Source organism: Gavia stellata, chromosome 9 (assembly GCF_030936135.1).
Source record: "Gavia stellata isolate bGavSte3 chromosome 9, bGavSte3.hap2, whole genome shotgun sequence".
Classification (NCBI taxonomy): domain Eukaryota; kingdom Metazoa; phylum Chordata; class Aves; order Gaviiformes; family Gaviidae; genus Gavia; species Gavia stellata.
The window spans coordinates 11005200-11021789 of record NC_082602.1 but is presented as its reverse complement, the minus strand read 5'-3'; positions in this window follow the sequence as shown (position 1 = coordinate 11021789).

The following is a 16590-nucleotide window of genomic DNA, read 5'->3' as shown; positions in this document are numbered from 1 at the left end:
CTGTCAGTTGACGTTGCCTGTTACTACAAGACGTGTCTCAGAATGACCCATTTGCAAAAAAAATATGTGCATGACACAGAATACGAGAGATTGTGTGTACAAAATTCCAAACCTAATTGATTCTTACAGGGATCATGTGGTTCATTTCCAAGCATTGACAATGAAAGAGCTTTTGAAGCTAACTGAAGAAAAAGCTGATCAGTCCCTATGATGCTTTCCAACATATTAGAAGGGAAACCAGTTGTGTATGAGTTACAAAAGAGAAGATGGTACAATCCTGGATGCTAAACCATCAGTGGGTAGAAGGGACGTTCCCCTCATGGCTACAGATAGGAAATAAATGTCATTTTGTCACAAGTTAACCAGCAGGATCCCATTCGGAGATGTGCTTTGGGACTTGTGAGGCTCAATCTAGTCACAAACTACCTGACAGAGCAGTGAATAACACCATGACAAAATTATTCAGAATAATCACATCTGAAGTGGACAGCTAAGACTTACTTCTTAGGTACACATACTGTTAAGTGAGCAAATGACAAAATGTTTGCATTGATAAGTGCAAAATAATGTGTATGGGCACAAAATTACCTTTAAGTATGTATCTACAGTGACAGGCTCTGAATCTGTAATTATCTCTTTCTCAGGAAAGATACCTAGGCAGGTTTTGAAATCATCAGTTCACTTGTCAGCAGGGTCATACTGACAAATCCTAGCAGAATGCTAAAAAACACTGAAAAAGGAATAGGCAACAAAAGAGGACACGTGGTCACACCACTTGAAAGTCACTGTGCTCAGACTTATTGAATAGGGTGCATAGTTTGGGTCATTCCAACTCACAGAGGATACAGATAAGCTAGAAAAGGGCCACAGGGATGATCAAACGTAAGGAGAAGCTTGAACACAGCAGGGATGAAATGAGGGAGAGTGCCGGCTCAGAAGAAGTAGCTGGTGAAGAGCTGTGTATTTTCTGAAGTTTGTGGCTTGAGGAGTGCTCTTCATGTTTGCCTACTGAAACACATTATGGCTTACATAACAATACATAATATTGTAATAAATAACAGCTTAAGACATTTGGTTAGGATCTGAGTCCCCTTTGGCTTAAAGGGAACACACCTCAGTTAGGAACTTGTCTCAGGATTTGGCTCTTAGTCCATTTTCAGTTTGATTTTTGAGTTGCTTTTACTGTAAACCTTTTATCGTGGGAGTAGAAAGCAGCAGAGCTGTTTCTTCATTCTGTTGGACAGCTACAAATTTTAATGTGCCTCTGTTTAGGTTTGCATATTTGATTACTGAAAGCTAGCAATGGGTAAAGCTGAGTATTATTACTTAGTGAGCATGAAGTTGCTTGGTGGTATTCAAGCCTTGAGAGGAATAAAGCCTCTGTCCTGAGCACCAGCCAAAGCTGTCCTCTACAGCTGCACTGAAGAAATGCAAGGTAACAAAAGTCACTGAAATCTTTCAGACCTAGGGATGGTGCAAAACTTACAGACATGCTTTGAAGAACATGGGACATGTTCATATAGCCCAGCGTAGTGCTATAAACGGAGACCACAGCACAGGCAGTACAGTGCATTACAGTGACATGAGAACAGGCTGTCCCACCCAAGAGGGGCCTCCCACAGCTCTCCAGAGTGAGACCTCACTTCAGATGGTTCCTGGGCTGCAGCGTGTTGCACTGAGTAGCTTTGAGCTCCGGTTGCTCCCGTCTGCTCAGAAATCCCACCTGGTTTCACTCTGCACCTCCAAACCTAGGGATGTACATAAAACCTGAATCATTTCTCCTGTCATTCATCTCCACCCTAAATACCTTAAAGGAATGTTTCTCAACCAGTCAGGCCCATAGCTGTCCCAGCCTAGGGGCTCCTTCATACAAGAAGATACAAAGGCTCTTGACTGAGTGAAGAGAGGCAAACAAAGCATTTGAACCAAACTGAGTGGACTTAAACACCTCCTCAGTTCTGGTTCCTAATGCCTCAGCTGCTGACTTCCTACCAAAGAGTAGAGGGAATGAGGTTGCTCCTGGCTTATTTATTGGATCATGGATAATCTCACTCTCTCTGCAAAAAGAATTGAAACTCACAAAGAAGCGACAAACAGACAAAAAAGTTTCCAGGAACTGGTCACCAAGGCAAAAATCCTCTTCTAGCTATAACTAGTTCTCACCACTAATTTATCCACGTTAAGAAGAACTGGCTGATGACCACTAACAAGTGCACCAACAAGTGTGCTGTGTTTCTTTCAGAAAAATGCCTGAAAGCAAACTGCAGTGCATCAAGAAGCCCAAGACATGCTTCCAGTTAATTACACAGTTTATCCTTAGCACATTCAGGCTTCACCACAACAGCACTGGCCTGGTGCCCTCTGGCACTGCTGGTTGTCCAGATCTTGCCAGTTAGTATCTGCTACCATTCTGATAAAGCCTGTCACAACAAAGTCCCACATCTCGAGTAGGTTATGCTGAAGCACGCAAAATCCCATCATGTTTCCACACTCTGGAGAATCCCAGATGGCTAGAAACAGGATTTATATTACCCTAAACAAAGTACAGCCCAGGGGATTACACAGGGGCTGCAAAACACTCCCATACAGATAGTATCTCACCTCCTATCCAAAAAAAAAAAACCCAAAAGAACAAAAAAGGAGAAACATGTAACCCTTGGATGCATTCAGCAACTCGGTTTAAGCCGGAACAGCTAATCTGAACATTAGTGATTTAATACCTGTCCTGTCACTAAAGATGAGAGTGGCTACAACCTACCCACTTTTAAAAACAATTAGATGGCACTTCAGACTACTTCAGGTTAGCTATTGCAGCCCTTTGTTGGGGAGGGTTTGGACAATTGTTCACGATCAAAATAGAAGACGACAGTGCGCCTCTCCTCAGGGTTCAATTACTTGATTCAGTATCCAACCACTCTTAACACACAGTGATCTGCAGTATTATATCCAATATTATCAAACTACCCTATCCCTACTATCCTACTTACAAGCCGTCTAATTCTTCTCGTTTTGCTCGTGTCATAGTGAATATTTTGACATGCTGATGAACAACAGACTTCTGAAGAAGAAAGAGAAGGCAATTTTTCCTCCTTAACCCTAGACACAAACAGCATAATTTCTTCACGTTTTCTTTCAGCAGACAGAAATGCCTCCCACCTTAAATAGCTTCTCTTGCAGTCCTATTTTCAAGGCTATTAAATGCCCACAACTCCAAATGAAGTTACCGTGTCCTCAATAATGCTGCAAATCAAGGTCTTGCTGACTCAGCTTTCCTGCACTGCCCACACTTACAAACACCCTATGGTTCAATAAAAGGGAGTTGAGTTTTTCTGCAGTGCACGTTCTTCATGTGCTCCATACACTTTCTGACGTATTTTTCCTAGCACCTCTTGTACATCTGATCAGGGCATTACAAACTGATTTAGAAATAGGATCAGGGGAAGAATTTGCACTGTTCCCAGTCTATCATCATATGACTTTGAATTGCATTACTGTAAAACAGTGAAGTGAGCTGGTTTTGTCACCAAGTGGTGACAAATACTTATCCTTCCTATTATGTCTCACTTAAATTTCTGTTCCTGTTTCACCTGTGAGGATGGCTAAGTGGAGACTCACACCTCAGCCTATGATATTGAGAGTTTGTATTCAGGAATTAAAATGCAAATATATTTTATACCATCTGCCTTGTATACATATTCACACTTAGAGATTATTCACCAGAGGATTACAATCAATGGTCTGTATGAGCTACCCTAGACAGCCTAACACAGTAAATACTCAGAAGGTGCTTTGCTATGAAAACAGGCACTCCACTTTCTGCAGAGAAAAAGGGTGGATGGACCTGTTGCATTAAGATTATGTAAAATAATAAGAATCTTTAAATGGTGAACAGACATGCTCATACATCTATTTTAGGTGTTGTTTGGAAATTTGCTAATGTAAGGTAATCTTTTGTGTATCATTAAAAGACAAAAGGATCCAATAACAACAGCAACAGAAAGCACAAAAATTCTAAGCAGATCTCAATAAGATGCAAGTTTGAATGATTATGAATGCAATTAAAATTGTACATGCAAAGCTTAAGAATTATTTTATTAACGCTTTAAGACCCTTGGATTTCCACAGGCAGGATTTTTTCCTGTGTGAGCCGTGTATGAAATTTTTCAAAGCCGGTTTTGTTCAGAACGCAACATCATATCATAGAACTGTCCGAAGAGGAGAGCTGGGGCTGAGTAGAGGTGCTGTGCTGGGACACAGATTTTCCTCATTTCAGAAGAAGCAGGAGACAAGCCCAGGGCTCAGTCTCCTGCACACTGGTTAAAGATGACACCCCTGAAAAACGCCAGAGAGACAAGGCAAAGGCAGCTGAAGCAAGCTGCTACCTCCTTTGAGACCCTGGCCCACAGAAATTGTCAATACAACTATGAATTTACACCTAAATGTTGATTTCATGTTGAGAAGTATTTTAGACGCAGATTCAATTACCTGCTTTAAAGGAATCTAATTTTAATTTATCTAAGTTTTAAATTAACGTAAAATAATTAAACACTGTTTAGAAATATGCTTCAGAGGACAATACTTAATTCAGTAGGTCTCTAATGGTAGAAAATGTGCTTCATTTCAATAACAATTTGTTCTTGGGATTCTTAAAAATAATTGTGTAGTTATAAAGCAAGGTCTAATATCCTAATACAGTGCTATCATAAGTCAAGTTTTAAAAATAATTATTTCTAACTGGTAGTACAAGACTGTGACTATAGGGAGACAAATATCTACGGCCTACAAACACATATACCTTATTTTTTAAGAAAGGACTGAAATGGTGAAAGCAATGGTTCACTTTCATATGAAAACCAGCAAAGAAAATTATATAATTGGAAGCAGAGAGCAAACTTTCAAGTCCTAATAGCAAAAGTGCTAGATTTTCAATGTGCTTTAGATCTTGACAGTGAAAACAAACGGTATTTTGGCAGACAACAGTTGGAGGCTCTAATTGCTGGAGAAGTCGCCTTCTGAATTTTCTTGGTGAACAGTGAGATGACAGATTTTTTCCCTCATGTTGTTCAACGATTTGCATCCACTGCCCCAAGATTTGTTCCACTGAACTACACAAGGAGGTGCTACAGAAGCATTCTTGATTTCTCTCTCCATAAGCTGACCTATCATTCAAATACAGGCAGTTTTGCAAGCAAATTATACCACATTATATGAGAGGTTGTTGTGTTGAAAAGCAGCTGTACAAGCAGAAGCTTAAGGATGCTATTAACTACAGATGGGGCAGGAAAAATGCTGTTAAACAAATAGAGGGAAGACAAAATCAATGCTTTGATGGCAATATTTGTCAGCTCTTTCACTATTGAACTGGAGTCAGTTCGAACCTCAAAGCTGATCGACACTCCGCAGTTATGCTTCTGGCCCAGCAACGCATTGAGTGGCAGCACGTCCTAGATATCACATTGAGTGGCACCTCTGATGTATTTCCCAGAGGGCTCTGCAGCCTTTCCTTCACTGGGAAGGTTTCAACTTTCTTGAAATAGCTAACAAAGGAAAATCTTAATGGAGACAAGACAGTGGGCTGATTTACTGAGTTAGCCCTTTATCTACAAGGAGCCTACATATTGATACTTGGCACAGACATGCAATACATCCAGCTCCTGGAAAAGCATCCTAAGCAGACCATAAATCTGAAGAGTTTTTATTGTTTCATATCCTGCCTGCTTGGCCTTTGGCACCACATTGAGCCACTTCGCTGCAGCCTGTTTTCAGCAAGGATTCAAAACCTGGGACTAGGCAACTTGAAGTCTGTCTTTTTATATAATGAGCAAAAAATGACTGTTATGGCCAAAAGAGACGCTTTTATGCAATAGCGCTCATCTGGGAGTGGAGGGATTCAGATTAATTTGTCCTTAACCTGATGGCAGTCAAACACACATCTCTCGCCCATGAGAGCCACCAGGCTGTTGCAAAACTCTTCCATTTCCTTACTGACACTATACCCTTTGCAGAAAAAAAAAAAACAAACAAGGTTTTGCCAACTGAAGGGGCAGAAAATAAGAACAAGCAATTTGGGATTGATTTGATTTGACTAGATGGGAAGAAATCTGGATCATGATGTTTGCTTCCAGGACAAAAATGCAAAGGCTCATGTGTTGCCAGTGAACACTTGAATATCTCCAAGATACTTGTGAGGATGAGTAAAATATGACAAATTACACCTCCTATGGAATTAGCACATAACAAGTTCTATGGACTAAAAACTAGGCCACTGACAGATCTTAAAATACAGTTGGTAGGCAGATACCACTGAACGGGGACATTTTTAAGCCAGAGAGACATTTTCTTGAGCCAAATTTTTTTGCTTTTCTATGCTATAGTCACATATTTAGGTGACATAAAAATTTGTGGAGTAGCAAACTAAGAGATAGATGGGTTATCATTACAGGATGACCTGAGCCACCAGGGTAAATAGTTGTAACCTGACAAAATGCATTTTGTTAAGACCAAGTGTTTGAGATCCAAGAATGGCTGTTGCTTATATTTACACGATGGAAGACTGCTTTGAAAAACAGAGCTCAGAAAAGGATTTAGGGGTCATTATAGATAATCGCCTCAATGTAAGCTGTCTGGGCAATGCTGTAGCAAAAAGAACTAATGAGATTCTTGACTATAGCGGGGGGTGGGGGTGGGTGGGGGTGGTGGAGGCGGCAGGGGGAAGAGTATGAAGCAGAAATAATGAAGGATTCCAGCATCTCTGGGAAGCACTGCCAAGACCCCTAGTAGGTTACTGAATCCTGTCCTGGTGTCTGCATTTTAAAGATGATTTGAAAACATTGGACAGAGTTCAAGTGAGTGTCACAAATGAATTCTCCGGCTTTAACAAAAAAGCCCAAGCCTTCTGACATGATGGGTAAGGAGCTCAACATATTCAGCTCACTGAAGGGAAAGCACAGACATACCTTCATCACACTGTGTAGGTAATTGCACTTGGGGAAGATATACGTGAGGAGCTTTCCAATCTGGCTGACAAAGATCCAATGAATAAAAGTTGAAGCTAGATAAATTCAACCTTGAAATAAGGTAAAATTTCCCAGCAGTAATGTAATGAAAGACAGGAACAGTTTATCAGGGGAACTAGTGAAACCACCATCACTTGCAGCCTTTTAGACAAAGACAGATAGCTCTGAAGATACACCTTTAGCCTAGTTTCAGACTAGATGATTAGGGTTGTTCTTCCTAGCTCTGTAAGCTGTGAACCTTTAGTTCCTCTATGCATGCCTTTATTTCCTCAGCCCTTGGTGAAACAGGATTGCCTACACTGCACTCAATGTGCTTTCAATGTTTCCGTGACGGCTCAAATGACGCTACAGGGTTTATGACTGGCAAGGATACAGAGTTAGTGTTGTGAGGCCCCTTGGCCTCATGGTCAGGGAGAAGGGGTGACAGAGGGAAAGCATTCCTGGCTCTGAAATTCTCTCTGGAATGAGAGAGAGACATCAGGTGGATGAACCATTGCTCCTCAGCAAGAAAAAAATATCTTTTTCTCTACATTTTGCTTGTTCTAACAGATGCATCTATGTCACAGTCCCAGAAACAGCTATGTGTAGCGACAGACATCCCACAGGAACTTTAAACAAATTAGCCTGCCATACATGGGAGGTCAGACTAAATCATCTTATAGTCCCTGAAGCTGTTTCTTTTTCTTGTATTACCCCAAGTATGTTTTCTCTTCCTTACACAGGTCACTGGAGCAGAAGTATAAAAAGAGGGAAGAAAAGTACTCACTTGGAATGAGGTTTTAACCTGGTGTCCCCTGGGAGTAACTGAGTGAATGCAGTGACTTCCAGGCTACATGAAGGTAAGCAAGACAAGATGAAACCCTGTCAGTTGAGCAAAATTGCTTTTCTGTGAACGCCAGCTTCCTCCCACTCTTATATCTTGTTCTGATACAGGCAGGCAGCCCTGACAATCAGCTAGGATTTTGATGGCAGATGTTTGAGAGATCGTGATCCATTCCTAAGGTAGGAATGAGCAATTGCCACAGCAGAAGGGTGGCCATTAGCAACTCTATTTTGGCAGATAAGAAAAAAAATTGCAATATGGTATCTGGAACAGGACTTAAAAACAAACAAAAAGCACACCGAGTGTAAAATTTTGTTCTTGAATAGCAGTGGAGAGTGCTCAACCCTTGTGAAGCTAAGAAAGCTTTCCTCTACATGCAGCCCAAAACTACTTTGAAATGTTTCACTGTTTTCTTCAAACCGACCCACAGAGCAGTTAGGAAGTGGAGCACATCACAGACATGGTCAGATCGATCCCAATGTGCTTGCTGTAGGGTCACACTAGCCAGCTTCACTTGTCTAAAAAGTTAGGAGGCACCAGGTCTTTTATGGTCCCTCTGCTCATTCAGAGGCAGGGTCCTCCAGAGGACTGCTCATCCCACCCTCAGATGAAGACATAGGGCAGTGCAACAATATACCCTCCAAGAGCGGTACTGCCATGGCCGGTTTCCATCCAGCCACCATGGCCCGCGCTTGGCACCAGGCAGCTACACTGCAGGCTGTGACAGGCGCACAAGCAAGCTGCACACTGGAGGGCATTGCCGACACCCTCAGCTCTCCCCATCTGTCTGTCCCACAGCAGGCACCAGCACCTCCGCCACTATCACCTAAAGATGGCGTTTGAAATTAAAGGTTTATAGCAGCCATACTTATAAACGCAACACATGAAGCAGCAATGAGTTTAGACCAGAAACATCAGTGGAAAAACCCAAGGTTCTTGACTCCAGTGAAAACCCACTCAGCAGCTGAAATTAGAAACATTAATCCCGTGGCATTGCCCATCATTAAAGGCTCCATCTACCAGCAAAGAGCTGTGTAACTACTACTGACTGAACCTCAGCGCTTTGAAATGGGATTAGGATGAAATGAAAGGAAAAACAAGCATCGCAAGCATCGGTAGGACAAGCAATACCTTAGTGTGTCTTGTATTGTAGTGACCAAACGATAAAACTGGTTTATTGGTGTCCTTTTGCAGTTCTTTCTGGGAATTCATTACCAGCAGAAATGACAGTATTACAAAAAAAACAAAGGAAATCAGGGCTAGAAGCGTGCATCCTATTACCCAACAGTCTATGCTTAGATCCTGCATTGAGCATTTATTAACTTCTTTTTGCTGTAACATTTCAGAGTCCTGAGCTTGCCACTGAAGTCTATTCCATTGACTTACCATCACAAGAGAACACTATGCCTCAGGCAGGATATACAAATAAAGAATTATCCAAAGACATGTTGTTCTATCCTTAGGTGACTTTAAATGGTGCATGTTGTTTTTCTGGCTGAAACCTATTTGTAGATATGGACAAATGACAGGATAGCATAAAGAAAGAGTCATCCTGTGGGGAAGGTGCCATATGGTACACAAATCCCATTAAGAGGGTTTAATTGTTATTTTAAAGCCTACAGACAAGCAGGAATAAAAGAAGCCCAGTTCAGATAGTCTCCAGATACCAATTTTGCTTACATTTTGGTCACGCTAAGAATGCAAGATCCATCCCTCCTCCTGCTGGCAGCCATTAAATATGGCTGAAAGAAGGTGGAATAACTCCCAGTTACTGTAAGCAAACACCAGTAAGCCAGTGCTGTGCATTACCTCTCACGGAGTCACCAGGCTCCTGCAGCATTTACGTGCTAGCAGCCAGTCCTTTCTCAGTTGCACTGACAGCTCAGAGAAGCTGGTTCTCTACAATGCAGGGATGGGATTTTCCCAGTTTAAAATTTGTTTGCATCTCTTTTTGGAAGTAACCAACCCTCCTGACAGAGCCATAAGGCCAAGGCTGCAAACAGCATTACTATTCACACAACTATTTCTTCTTTCTTTTTTTTTTTTCTTCTCCAGGTGATAGAAAAGAAATGAACTGGGAGGTCCTTTCAGGCAAGGTGATTGTACTGTGACCAAGGGGTAGTACTGGAGCTGCAGAGCTGCAATCTGCATTGGTTCCTCACATCCTGGGCTGGGCTTTCTTGTCACTGTCGTGTGGAAGTAACACAGAAGCGGAGCTAGTTAAGTACTATCAAAAATAATGGCACGGAGGTGGCTTGTCACACTTCAAGCAGCGGAAAAAATTGACTTCTGAAAATGCATCCTGGCTGTTCCATCAGGGGTATAACTGAAGTGTCTAGTTTGATTTTATCAAATTGGTGTATGGAAATAGTACATAATTTAGAATCACAGGCTTTGGTTAAAGCTCTGATTGCAAGGTTCTAAGCAGGCCTGAGGCCCAATTAAAAAAATTAAGTCCACAAAATTTAATCCATCTTCACCTTTTTGCTTCAATGTGACTCTTGTTAGCTCCCTAAAATTAGATTTTTAATCTCAGATTGGCACCCCATTCTCACCACTCAAGTATCAGAAACAGTGAGAAGATTATGGCCACTTATGCAGTATCTATTTTCCTATAATCCTTTTAGCACCATAAATGCTAAATATAGCATCCAGTTTAAATTAGCTTTAACCTCATGTTGACTCCAGTTAACTATGCGGGAACAGTCATTTATAACAAGAAAAACACCCCCCAAAAAAACCTAGAACTATTCCCACACCTAAAAAAAGAACGGAGCTGGTCAGTGCATAGAATCAGATCACCTCAACAGTGGTGAATTCTCTAACAGCTTTTTGGAAACCTAGGACTTGTGAGCTATTAGTCTGCCACACACGGGTAGATTGGTTACAGTACTCACTAACAGCCACCCCAAAAAGCACAACAAGAAACTGGGGCTGCTCGTGCAGCTCCTTTATCCTGGCTATATTTGCAAATGGCTAACAATGAACATCAAAGCATTATTGTGAATCACACTCCCAGTATTTTTTGCAGGACAGCCCTTATGAGACCTTCACAAGGAAAAATAATATATCCCTTAATTAGGGGAGGACCATCACTACATCATCATAAGTCACTAGTGAAAAGAGCTAAAACAAGCTCAAAACCTAGAACAGGAATTACTTTAGTGAAACAACTGCAGGGAATCCTGCTTTGCACTTGGCAATTGCTCCAGGAAGAAATCTGTCCCCAGCATCAAAGCCGGGGTTTCAGGAAGGCTGCCAGAGAGCAGAGGTCTCCCACATTCCCACAGGGATACCCATAACTGGCCCCAGGGAGTCAGCGCCAGCTCCTGCTGACTGCAGCCAGCTTTACAGCTGGGGTACACCCAGGCTGCCAGGGCCAGAGCTCAGGCCATGGATTTTAACTTAGACATTTATAGGTTACATACCTACTCATTAACCTATATGTTCTATTTCTGCCTCCGCCACATCCCTTATTCTGGACCAACTATGTTTTTTCATCAGCTAGTTTGCCTGAGGAGCGTAACAGCAAATGAATCCAAGTAACCCAACCATCCTGAAGTAAACCACCACAAGGTGCAACACCCTTCAAGTTACAGGTTCATCTCAAAACTTAGTACTGGATTTAATAAGGCTGCAAGTTTCTCCATGTCTTACCTTTGCCCTTTTCAGGCACCACATGGAGAGAAGGGAAGTCCACCCTCAGCAAGCCTGGAATTTTCTCATACTCCAGGGAGAGAATGGCAGCCAAACCCTACCCTGGCATGGGGAAATATCATCGAAATGCAAATTAAAATGTATCTGATTGTGTCTGCCTGTCCATTTTGCTTCAGCTTGTTAGGAGCAATTAAACAGATGCCTAAAGCTGAGCAGTAAAATGAGTATCCAGGAGTTCTTCCCACAGAGTTTTCCTCCTTCACTTGGAGGACTGCCACGCACACAGATTGTGATAGTCTCAAATGTTCATTACTGAGATACACTCATCTGTTAAATACAGATTGGAAGGAGAGGATAGACAGAGCTGGTCAAAGGAGAAATAATGAATCAGAAAATGTTCTTGTAAACTGCCATGACCACTACCAAGACATTTTCTGAGCTTCTGTTTAAAAAAGCTATGAAATTCCAGCAAAATAAACAAACACATTGAAAAAATGGTATTAGTGTTCTACATTAAAAGAAAACTCAAACTGGCTGTCAGCATGAAATCCAGAGCCCATAGTAACAAACATGACCCTCATGCTGCTTCCGGAATGTTTTTCCTTAAGAAGCACCAAATTTCTTTTGTTTTCCAGACAAGTTGTATAGTAGAAGAGTAACAAAATGTTTTCAACTACTCCTGGATACAAAACCAAGGAGCAGTAAGATAGTAATCAATACAGGGAATATCAGGAGGAGATATAAGCTCCAGGTATTTATTTTGAGTCTCCTGAAGCTAGGCTGAGCACCTCGTGGATGCCAGCAAGAGCATCACTGCCTGAGGGGCACTCAGTTTCACTGAGACACAAGGAAAGAAGCAGCACCATAGAGAGGAGGGAGGATACAAAGATGAAGGACAAGGACACAGTGGTAGAATCACACATTTAGAGGAGAAATTTCTCCAGTTTCCCTATATTTCAATTTGCAGACATATTCAACTCTTGACTTCCGCAACCTCTTTGACTCGATTCAAATCCCCTACAGTAGGTGGTGGACAAACATCCAAGTAGGTTACACACTTTAGAAAAAGAAGTCATCCGAGTTTGATAAACTAGGCCCTTTGGAACAAAGTGTTTCTGTTTACTTTCATTCTGCAGAATTTTTAAAACTTGCTCACTGATACTGTTAAAGAGATTAGCAAGTAAAGCAATTATCTATGCTCTCATTTCCTCATGAAATACAGGTTAGTTTAATCTTCTTAGGCTTTGCAATGATACTATAGGGCATAGCTATAGTATGAAATAGCATGTCAGTCCAGATGAAAGAGGCTGCAAAGGTTTTGCTCTCCTCTTAAAAAAAAATCACAAACAAAAAACCAGACTTCATCATAACTACAGTTTCTGTAATTTGCTTGAGAGACATCTAAAGGCACAAAAAAAAAGGAAAGAAAGCCCAATCTTTGAAATTGGAGGAAAGAGATTATTGTTATTATGCACGTGGGGACATTCCCTGTAATAGTGAAGAGTCAGCATGTATTTTCCCAGGTTAAGAAAACAACACAGCCACTACGTGTATGACAGTGACAGGAATCGCTTGCTGTAGCAAGCAAGTCAGAGGGGTAATGGGTTGCAGAAGGCAGTTGTGATGACAGAGCTGCAGCAGTGACATCCCATAACTATGTCTATGTCTACCCAGGGGAAGCCCCCAAGCTATGCTGGTGTAATGGCTCACATTGCTCCATGCTGGCTCTGTACTGTACCTCCTTAATATTGCAGCCTCCGAGGAAAATGACACATTATAGTTTATCACAGTTCACTACCTGCACAACTATTTGTGGGGGACATAATAATTAACACTGACTGGAATTGGTGTGCAAATGAAAACTCTTCTACCACCCAACTCAAATTCTCTTTATTTGGTCCTGTGTTACCATTACCAGAGAACACTGAAATGGCAAATTTCCACCATAGGGACAAAACAAGTGCTCTTATGCCAAGTCACCACATCCTACACCCACAGCCAGGAAAGCTGCACACCTGGTGCACACCTGAGGTTGCTCTATAGCATTTCCCATCACTGGAGCAGCCTTAGTGGGCCCCAAGGAAACCTCAGTCAACCATTTTTTTTCTTAGATAGTTCCTGTCATAAAAAGTCTTCAAAAAGGGGAGTGCAATGAGAAAACTTGAGTAGTTCTTTAATACTGCTCAAAAATGTTAGGCTTAGACAGTGCCCAGGCACTTCCCAACATCCTCAGCGCTGCCAGTCCCCTGACCAGAACACTGGACTTTATTTTTTTTTTTTTTATCATGGAACACATAGGGATGGACCAATTTTACACTAGCTTTCTCCTCACCCTCCAACTCAAGACAGCACTGCAATCAAACCGATAGCACATTGCTTTTATTTGTAATGAAACAACTGGTCTACACTTTGATGAGTACATAACTTGTCTAATTTCTGCAGGGGGCTGTCGGCTCCGCTGGTGGCTCACAGCCTCACACCTCTTCAGGCTGTCTTTTCCAGAGGCCAGGAGGGCTGGGGAGGCACATTCCTGCTACAACCAACCATGAAAAGCACAAATAACACGCACACAATTTATCCAGATTAATCTTCTTGAACCCAATCTACTACCCCATGAGTGTTGCTGAGCGAAGAATCAGTGGCAGAAGCATACATGGCAGAGGCCTAAGGATCACTTGGCATCTCTCAGTTCTGTTTTTTTCTGAAAAGTCAACATTCCTACCATATTATTGTTTCTCTCTCGTTACAGTAAGGAGACTCACAGACCCCACCACCTCCGTTCACCCGGCACATGCGCAGAGCGCTCCAGGGTGCATATTCAGATGTAACCTGCCAAAGATGTTAGCAAGGCCTTTCCCACAGCCTACCAGGACAGGTTTACAACACCCAGTGAAAGGTTTTGGGACTTGTATCCACAGGCCACAGCAGAGACAGACACTTCTCCCAAGGACTGCAGGGCATCCGATTGCCCATGATGCTGTTTGTGACCATCATCATTTATTTAGCACAACCAGCTGAGCAGCATTGGCCAAGTGCACGAAAAGAAAAGCCCTTCTCTCCTACCACGGCATCTCTGGAGGGGAAAGGCATTGACAGCTTCTCTTGCTGTTAGTTTTCCAGCCTGTCCCTCACTCCAGAAACACACTCACGTAGGGACGTGAGCCAAAGATGGGGAGCTCTACCCACCCAGCTACTCCCAACTCCCAGGGTACCTTCCTTCCCTAGAAGCAAGCACTGTCCTCCCAGTCCTGGAGATATGTTAAATCTCCTGGAGACCTCTCTAACCAGGGGAACCACTTCCAAGTAATGATAAAATAAAATAATTTTCCCAGTAGACTGCTTCCAGTAAAAGCAAAGAAGTGCAGGAGAGAGGACAGTCCCTGCATCACTTGCTGAGGGGAAGGATCTGGCGTCCTGAGCATCCATAAGTCCATTTAATACAGTGACCTGTCTCCATTTACTGAATTGATTTGGCATATGAATGTTTACTCTACTGAGTGTATTTAAACTAATGGCTCCTAAAGCAGCTTATGTGACTTTTTAATCTAGCTTTTCCATACAGTCATTTGTGGAATGACTGTTTGAAAGGGAAACAGACAAGAAATTGGGGCAAAACTTCCACCAACAGACACTGAAAATGGTATGATGTGGCCACAGCTCATGCAATTACACAGGCAGATTTGTGGCTTGTTCATTACCATTAGACTACTTTCCCCACAGCTGAGCGTTTCTACAGGCCACCAGACTAGAGGCACATGCACACTCCCCGTGAGCAGATCTCAGACAAGCCCCGAACAGGCTGCACTTTACAAAATTAATTTCATCCTCCAAAGCAGAAAATACAAATTCCCCCAGCAGCCCCTTTCATCAGGGAGAAAGGGGGCATGTCCAGCTGAGAGGAGAGGCCAGCCAGCTGGCTTATTCCCCTGGGCGCTCTCTCAAGGGTTTTGACTGTCATTAAGCACTGAGGCAAAAGGAGCATTGGTCACTGAAAGACAGTTTCAAGAGCCTGCTGCAATGTGCGGAGACTGACTCTGATCACAAATCTCCTCATTTATTGAGCAGGTGTAATATTCTGTGTCACTGTATGGTGGAAGTCTCTTTGTGCCATTTGCCCTTAGAGAAAATAGTGTTGATCTCTTACAAAACACTAAGATCCGTTGATCTGTTATTAAATATATCTGTATCATACTGTTTTCCTTTTCAAGGTCTTCCACACCTTTCTATAGTAATTAAGCATGCCACAACAAAAATCAAATCAGTGCAAAACCATATTTACCCCCAACATGTCACGCAACTCATGTTGTTTCAGCATATGAAAGAAAAAGCTAATCAAAGGACAGCAAACAGTCTTTGCAACAGTAATCATTAGATTTACATCTCCTAATGCATTGCACGTGACCTTCTGATGACTTCCCCAGCTTGTGCGCTGTAGGCTTACCTACCCACCATGCTGCAGAAATGCAGACAACACAGGACCACGTCTAGATATCATATGTAACCCGTAACTCCTTCACAGGTCCTCTTTTAGGCATCGCCACTGCTGTTTTAAATATGATCAATAAATTGACACAAAGCTCATTTTAAAAATAAGCATTGTCTAAGCCTGCTGTTCTGATACTGATATATCCTTACCAACAGCGGTACAGACGCTGCTTCAAAATTAGAGACAAAAAACCCAGCCCAAGACATTCTCCTCGGAGGGCACTGGCGCTGCCCACCCCATCAAACCTCCAGCCACACGTGCCCCCACAGAGCCAGGAGCTGGGGCTGCTCTCACAGTGACAGATCCCCCGTGACTGTCCCCCTGCGCTCACAACAGCCAAGCAGCACAGTTTGAGCATGCTGCTCAGAGCAGGGAGTTGGTGATCTGAGATATAAATATAGGAAAATGAGCCAGTAAGGGATACATAACACAAACACGATTATGGTTTCTGGGTAGTAAACGCAGTCTTTAGTTTCCTGAAGAAAACCCTATTCCATCGGCGTGACTCCAAAGGTGAAGAGTCAGTTCCCATCACCTGTCACAGCAGGAGAAGAAAAAAATCACCTTTGGGTAATCTCATCCTGGGGATAATCAAGTTAACTCAGCCT